Here is an 8,673-nt window from a genome sequence, read left to right on the forward strand (position 1 = left end):
TGGTACTAGGTCCCGCCACTTGGTATCAGGGCATCTGAGGAAGTGAAGCATTTGGAGCATGAGCATGTAAAGTTTTTTCCCTTGGTGGAATTCAGAAGTGAACCAGCTGCAGGATGTTCAGCTGGCTCGGGTTATGAAAGGTAGGGAACCGGAGGGACTCATGGGCAGGAGCCCAATCAAGAATTCCAGAGGCATTGGGGTGAGGGGTGGGTGGGGAGCACCCTCTTGTAGGACCCGTTCAAGGAAAACCCGAGCAGTAAGCAATAAGGTGGCCCCAACACTTGGAGTATTTACAGGGGGTTCGGAAGGGTGAAGAGCCATGGGTGAGCTCCGAGATGAGAGAGGCCATCATGGCCACTAAATGGTGGGTGAGAACTGGGCCAGTCAAATGCTGGAGGAGTGGGCCCGGGCAACATGCAGTCCAACCAGGAGTAGCACAACTGATCGACCTCCATCTGGACATAGGTAAAGGTGGAATACTCATACGGGTGCTGGTCGTGCAGGGAGTGATGAGCTCTCCGAGGATGCCTTCAGCAGCCTGGCTGCTCTCAATCCCTGTGCAATTCTGGTCCTCAAAGGTGGTATTAAAATCCCCACCAAAGCCCAGGCACTCATGAGGATCCAAAGTGCTGAGGAAGGCAGACACCTGTTGATAGAAACACATCCACTCCGGGTCTGCATTTGGGAGGTAGATATTGAACAGATTCAATGTCAGCCCCTCCACACAGGTCTGGAGGTGCAGCAGTCGACCTGGGATGACCTCAGCAACTCCCAGCATTTCCGGCTGTAGATAGGGGGACAGCAAAGTGGCCACCCAAGCAGAATGAGCACTGAGATGTCTAAAATATACCTGGTCCCCCCACTCCAGCTGCCAACTAGTCTCAGCAGCTGGATCCATCTGGGTTTTCTACAGGCAAACCACAGAGTACCCGACATCACAAAGGAAGGAGAGCACCTGGCATCTGTGGAAACCCACCCTAGAGCCTCTGGTGTTCAATGTTGAAAAGATGGTTGGGTTCATTCTGAGGGCTGGGGAGGATTCTCGTGGGCAAGGAATCCCCATCCAGCCCTTTGCAACAATCAATGACACACCTGAAAGGCTTTTCACAGAGTTGTGGGCCCACCTGTAGACCAGGATGACCTGCCTCCCGGTTAATAAGAACATCAGAACATAAGAACGGGCGTACTGTGTCAGGCCAAAGGTCAATCCAGCCCAGTATCCTGTCTACCGACAGTGGCCAATGCCAGGTGCCCCAGAGGGAGTGAACCTAACAGGCAATGATCAAGTGATCTCTCTCCTGCCATCCATCTCCACCCTCTGACAGACAGAGGCTAGGGTCACCATTACTTACCCATCCTGGCTAATAGCCATTAATGGACTTAACCTCCATGAATTTATCCAGTTCTCTTTTAAACCCTGTTATAGTCCTAGCCTTCACAACCTCCTCAGGTAAGGGGTTCCACAGATCGAATGTGCACTGTGTGAAGAAGGACTTCCTTTTATTTGTTTTAAACCTGCTGCCCATTAAATTCATTTGGTGGCCCCTAGTTCTTGTATTATGGGAACTTTTCCTTATTTGCTTTCTCCACACCACTCATGATTTTATATACCTCTATCATATCCCCCCCCCCTTAGTCTCCTCTTTTCCAAGCTGAAGAGTCCTAGCCTCTTTAATCTCTCCTGATATGGGACCCGTTCCAAACCCCTAATCATTTTAGTTGCCCTTCTCTGAACTTTTTCTTATGCCAGTATATCTTTTTTGAGATGAGAATAGCACATCTGTATGCAGTATTTAAGATGTGGGAGTACCGTGGATTTATATAAGTGCAATAAGATATTCTCCATTTTATTCTCTATTCCTTTTTAAATGATTCCTAACATCCTGTTTGCTTTTTTGACTGACGCTGCACACTGGGTGGATGTCTTCAGAGAACTATCTTCGATGACTTCAAGATCTCTCTCCTGATTAGTAGTAGCTAAATTAGCCCCCATCATATTGTATGTATAGTTGGGGATATTTTTTCCAATGTGCATTACTTTACATTTATCCACATTAAATTTCATTTGCCACTTTGTTGCCCAATCACTTAGTTTTGTGAGATGTTTTTGAAGTTCTTCACAGTCTGCTTTGGTCTTAACTATCTTGAGCAGTTTAGTATCATCTGAAAATTTACCATTTATTCCTACCCTTTATTCCCGTCATTTAACCAGTTCTCAAATCAGGAAAGGATCTTCCCTCTTATCCCATGACAACTTAATTTACATAAGAGCCCTTGGTGAGGGACCTTTTTCCTTTTCTGGAAATCTAAGTACACTATGTCCACTGGATCCCCCTTGTCCACATGTTTGTTGACCACTCTTTAAAGAACTCTAATAAATTAGTAAAACATAATTTCCCTTTCAAGAAACCATGTTGACTTTTGCTCAACAAGTTATGTTCTTTTATGTGTCTGACAATTTTATTCTTTATTATTGGTTCAACTAATTTGCCCGGTACTGACGTTAGACTTACCAGTCTGTAATAGCCGGGATCACATCTAGAGCTCTTTTTAAATATTGGTGTTACATTAGCTATCTTCCAGTCATTGGGTACAGAAGCCGATTTAAAGGACAGGTTACAAACCATAGTTAATAGTTCCGCAGTTTCACATTTAAGTTCTTTCATAACTCTGGGGTGAATGCCATCTGGTCCCGGTGACTTGTTACTGTTAAGATTATCAATTAATTCCAAACCACCTCTAGTGACACTTCAATCTGTGACAGATTTGTCACCTATAAAGGACGGCTCAGCTTTGGAAATCTCCCTAACATCCTCAGCTGTGAAGACTGAAGGAAAGAATTTATTTAGTTTCTCCACAATGACTTGATCATCTTTAAGTGCTCCTTTTGTATCTCGATCATCCAGGGGCCCCACTGGTTGGTTAGCAGGCTTCCTGCTTCTGATATTCTTAAAAAACATTTTGCTATTACGTTTTGAGTTTTTGGTTAGCTGTTCTTCAAACTCCTTTTTGGCTTTTCTTATAAAATTTTTACACTTAATTTGGCAGTGTTTCATTTGCCATTTTGTTGCCCAATCACTTAGTTTTGTGTTTATGCTCCTTTCTATTTACCTCACTAGGATTTGACTTCCAATTTTTAAAAGGTGTCTTTTTATCTTTCTCTGCTTCTTTTACATTGTTGTTAAGCCAGGGTGGCTCTTTTTTAATTCTTGTTCTGTTGTTTTTAGTTTGGGATATACATTTAAGTTGGGCCTTTATTATGATGTCTTTGAAAAGTGTCCATGCAGCTTGCAGGGATTTCACTCTAATCACTGTACCTTTTAATTTCTGCATAACTAACCTCCTCATAGGTCCCCTTTTTTTAATTAAATGTCACAGTGTTGGGCTTTTGAGGTGTTCTTCCCACCACAGGAATATTAAATGTTATTATGCTATGGTCACTATTTCCAAACGGTCCTGTTATAGTTACCTCTTGGACCAGCTCCTGTGCTCCACTCAGGACTAAATTGAGACTTGCCTTTCCCCTTGTGGGTTCCCGTACTAGCTGGTCCAAGAAGCAGTCATTTAAAGTATCCAGAAATTTTGTCTCTGCATTTCATCCTGAGGTGACATGTACCCACTCAATATAGGGATAATTGAAATCCCGCACTATTATTGAGTTCTTAATTTTGATAGCCGCTCTAATCTCCCTTAGCATTTCATCGTCACTATCACTTTCCTGGTCCGGTGGTCGATAATAGATCCCTAATGTTATATTCTTATTAGAGAATGAAATTACTATCCATAGAGATTCTATGAAACTTGTGGATTCATTTAAGATTTTTTTTTACTTCATTTGATTCTACATTTTCTTTCTCATATAATGCTATGCCCACCACCCCGCAAGACTTGTTTGGTCCTTCCGATATATTTTGTACCCCGGAATGATTGTGTCCCATTGATTGCTCTCAGTCCACCAGGTTTCTGTGATGCCTATTATATCAATATCCTCCTTTATCACGAGGCACTCTAGTTCACCCATCTGATTATTTACACTTCTAGCATCTGTGTACAAGCACTTTAAAAACTTGTCACTGTTTATTTGTCTGCCCTTTTCTGATGTGTCCGATTCTTTTTTATGTGAATGTTCCTCATCTGATCTGGCCCATAGTTTATCCTCTTCCATCCTCTCCTCAGAACCTACAGAATCTCTATCAATAGACTCTCCTCTAAGAGAAGTCTCTGTCGTATCCACGTGCTCTGCTGCAGCAGTTGGCTTCCCCCCATCTTTTAGGTTAAAAACTGCTCTGCAAGATTTTAATGTTAAGTGCCAGCAATCTGGTTCCACTTTGGTTTAGGTGGAGCCCATCCTTCCTGTAGAGGCTCCCCCATCCCAAAAGTTTCCCCAGTTCCTAATAAATCTAAACCCCTCCTCTCTACACCATCGTCTACACCATTCCCCGCCACTCCGCCAAAACAGCCCTCGTGGCCCAGAAGACGAGAAGGAAGTCTCCCCAATGCTGGAGAGGGAGCCCACCTTACCCTTGAAATCGCGGGTGGCCACCAGAAAATGGTGAAGCTCATCCCATAGAACAGTGTGGGCCTATGTCGTGGACCTATGATGATCCTCTGGCAGTGCCCCTGTTATGATCCTGTAGCCCACAGAAATGAGCATAGAGGGAGCAGACCACTGGTGCGGCGACAATACCAGTGGTGCCGCGAAACTGCCTATATCTCCACAAAGGGTAAGGGAGAGGAGGGAAGTGAGCAGCCCCTCCAACAGATGCTCCTACTTGGGCACGAGGCTTGAACTCCTGTCAGCTGAATCTGAGACTGCCCAGACTCGGGGCCTCTTCCCTCTTCTGCCGAGCTGCTCCACATGAATCATATCCTGATTGCCATGTTCTGTTCATTCCCTCTCAAGCACCTGGCACTGGGCAGTCAGAAAACAGGCTACTGGGCTACATGGACCATTGGTTATACCCAGTATGGCCATTCTGATCTTCTTATTTACACCCCAGATGTATCTGCCCCCTAATGTAACCCACTATACCCCACTCCCCTCCCAGAGCTGAGATAGATCCCAGGAATCATAGAATCATAGAATATCAGGGCTGGAAGAGACGTCAGGAGGTCATCTAGTCCAACCCCCTCCTCAAAGCAGGACCAATCCCCAACTAAGTCATCCCAGCCAGGGCTTTGTCAGCCAGGAGTCCTGATAGGGTATCTCTCTCCACAGAGTTAGTAACAAATTAAGAGTAAACATTAAAATATTAACACTAACCAGTGCCCCTTAAATGACTTGCCATAAGATGTGAGAACCTATTGGTTTTAGAGATGACTGGGTCATGGCTGACAAGGGGAGGGGAAGACAGGAGCAAGTGACAGGGTCAGGGCCTTGGGGAGAAGACACACAGCAGGGTCGAGGCTTGACAGAAGAGGTGAGGCAAAATTGTAATTTCAGGGATCCAGCTACCAGCAATTAGAAAGGTGGCAACCCAGTGTAGTGCATATAGGCTGACTCCCCAGTTCATCACATTGAGACAGCACAGTAAGGACAGGGAAGGGTTTAATGTGTCTCTGTCTCTCCAGTAAGTGATTCAGGGAAGAGGCCCCAGCAACATGGACCAGCCAGTTCTGCACAGAGCTCAATTTGAGATCCAGAGCACAAGGAGAAAACATTTAGGTCTTTTTATAAGCAAAGAGCTGGAGCAGCCTGCCCTGGATCTGTTTGGTCCTCACCCTGTAAATGATGGGGTGCAGCACAGGGGGAACGAGGTGGTACACACCGGTAATGAGAATGAGGAAATGCAGTGGCAGATTGTGGCCAGACCGCAGCATGAGAGAGGAAAATAAATCTGGGATGTACAAAGCTAAGATGGCACAAAGTGGAGAGATGCAGGTCCCAAAAGTTTTGATCCGGGCATCCTTTGTGGGGAGGTGGAAGATGGCCCGAAGGATCAGAGTATAGGACACAGCGATAAAAAACCCATCCATTCCAATCACAGTGAGAAGATCAAACAGGCCATAGTAACTACTGATGCAGATGTCAGCGCAGGCCAGCTTCACCACAGCTATATGCTGACAATAAAAGTGGGGGATGATGTTGGTTCTGCAATATGGCCACCGTCACGCCAGGTAGGGATAGGGTAATGCGAGTATGCCACTGCGCAGCACCACAGCCAAGCCGAACGTGGCCACTACGGGGTTTGTCAGGGTGGTGGAATGTCTCAGGGGATTGCAGATGGCCACGTAGCGATCCAAAGCCATGGCCACGAGGATTCCAGACTCCATCCCTAAGAGGGAGTGAACGAAATACATTTGGGTGAGGCAGGCACTGAAACTGATCTCCCTGGAATTGAACCAGAAGATGCTCAGCATTTTGGGTATGGTGGATGTGGACATGACCAGGTCGGTGACGGCCAGCATGCAGAGGAAATAGGACATGGGCCCGTGGAGGCTGGGCTCCCTCTTCACGATGAACAGGATGGTGAAGTTCCCCAACACGGCTATGGCGTACATAGCACAGAAGGGAATGGAGATCCAGATATGGGCTGCCTCCAAGCCAGGAATGCCGAGTAGGATAAAGGTGGTGGGGTTGGTGAAGTTGGTTCTGTTCAAATCTGACATGGCATAGGAGAGAAAGTGTCCAACTCTGAGGCATAAGAGTGTCTTCTGCATTTACTGTATGCTCCCCTGACTTTCTATGTGTTCCCAGGATCTCGGGTGATGGTTGCCACTCCTGCAAAACAGCCCTCGTGGCCCAGAAGACAAGATGGAAGTCTCCCCAGTGCTGGAGAGGGAGCTTAACCTTACCCTTGAAATCGTGGGTGTCCACCAGAAAACGGTGAAGCTCATCCCGTAGAACAGTGTTGGACGATGTCATGGACCCATGATGATCTACTGGCAGGCCCCTGTTATGATCCTGTAGCCCATGGAAATGAGCATAGAGGGAGCAGACCACCGGTGCGGCGACGATACCAGTGGTGCCAAGAAACTGCCTATATTTCCAGAAAGGGTAAGGGAGAGGAGGGAAGTGAGCAGCCCCTAAAGGGTCTGGGAGGGGAGACAAAAAAACAGCCCGCTGAGGTTCATCTAAGGACCAGGGAAATGAGACAACCCCTGTTTGGCAGCAGTATGTAAGATAGAGGAGACAGAAATGAGTAGAGCTTCTCTCCCTCCGCCTCTGCTCTGTGGCTGTGGCTAGGGCTCGGGGCAGCCTGAACTGACAGATTCTTCTGCCACTCCATCCGGGGCAGCCTGGCCTCTTCCCCTCCTTCAGCCCCTCCTACTGGGTTTGGAGGCTTGAACTCCTGCCAGCTGAAACTGAGACAGCCCAGACTCAGGGTTCCTTCCCTCTTCTGCTGAGCTGCTCCACCTGAATAATATCCTGATTGCCCTGTTCTGTTCATTCCCTCTGAAGCACCTGGCACTGGGCACTCTCAGAAGACAGGCTACGGGGCGACATGGACCATTGGTTTTACCCGGTATGGCCATTCTGATCTTCTTATTTATACCCCAGATGTATCTGCCTCCTCCTGTAACCCACTATACCCAACTCCCTTCCCAAAGCTGACATAGATCCTAGGTATCAAAGAATCATATCAGGGCTGGAAGGGACCTCAGCAGGTCATCTAGTCCAATTCCCTGCTCAAAGCAGAACCAATCCCAACTAAATAATCCCAGCCAGGGCTTTCTCAGCCAGGAGTCCTGATGGGGTCTCTCTCTCTCCACAGAGTTAGTAACAAATTAAGAATAAACACTAAAATTTTAACACTAACCTGTTTCCCTTAAGTGAATTAAGGGGATAGAGAATAAGACAGAGAATATATTATTGCTCCTGTATAAATCGATGGTACGGCCACATCTTGAATACTGTATACAGATGTGGTCTCCTCATCTCAAAAAAAGATATACTGGCAAGAGAAAAGGTTCAGAGAAGGGCAACTAAAATGATTAGGGGTTTGGAACAGGTCCCATATCAGGAGAGATTCAAATAGCGCACAGTCAACTTGTGGAATTCCTTGCCTGAGGAGGTCATGAAGGCTAGGACTATAACAGCATTTAAAAGAGAACTGGATAAATTCATGGAGGTTAAGTCCATTAATGGCTATTAGCCAGGATTGGTATGGAATAGTGTCCCTAGACTCTGTTTGTCAGAGGGTGGAGTTGGATGGCAGGAGAGAGATCACTTGATTTTTACCTGTGAGGTTGAGTCCCTCTGGGACATCTGGCATTGGCCACTGTCGGGAGACAGGATACTGGGCTAGATGGACCTTTGGTCTGACCCAGTACGGCCGTTCTTATGTTCTTATGACTTGCTATAAGATATGAGAACATATTGGTTTTAGAGATGACTGGGTCACAGATGACAAGGAGAGGGGAAGAGAGGATCAAGAGACAGGGAAGGGCCTTGGGGAGAAGACACACAGCAGGGTCGTGGCTTGAAAGAAGAGATGAGGCAAGATTGCAATTTCAGGGATCCAGCTACCAGGAATTAGAAAGGTGGCAACCCAGTGTAGTGTACATAGACTGATTCCCCAGTTCATCACATTGACACAGCACAGTAATGACAGGAAAGGGTTTAATGTCTCTCTGTCTATCCAGGAAGTGATTCAGGGAATATGACCAGTACCATGCACCAGCCAGCTCTGCACAGAGCTCAATCAGAGCCAGAGCACAAAGAGAAAAGAT

At 46.5% G+C, this 8,673-nt stretch overlaps 1 pseudogene; it reads right to left on the minus strand.

Annotated features, from left to right (window-relative positions):
- Window positions 1–5,661: 5,661 nt before the first annotated feature.
- Window positions 5,662–6,609, minus strand: LOC112107586 (annotated as a pseudogene).
- Window positions 6,610–8,673: the final 2,064 nt, after the last annotated feature.

The sequence above is a fragment of the Terrapene carolina genome, unplaced genomic scaffold (genome assembly GCF_002925995.2).
Source record: "Terrapene carolina triunguis isolate 2854851 unplaced genomic scaffold, T_m_triunguis-2.0 Scaffold34780, whole genome shotgun sequence".
Lineage (NCBI taxonomy): Eukaryota > Metazoa > Chordata > Testudines > Emydidae > Terrapene > Terrapene triunguis.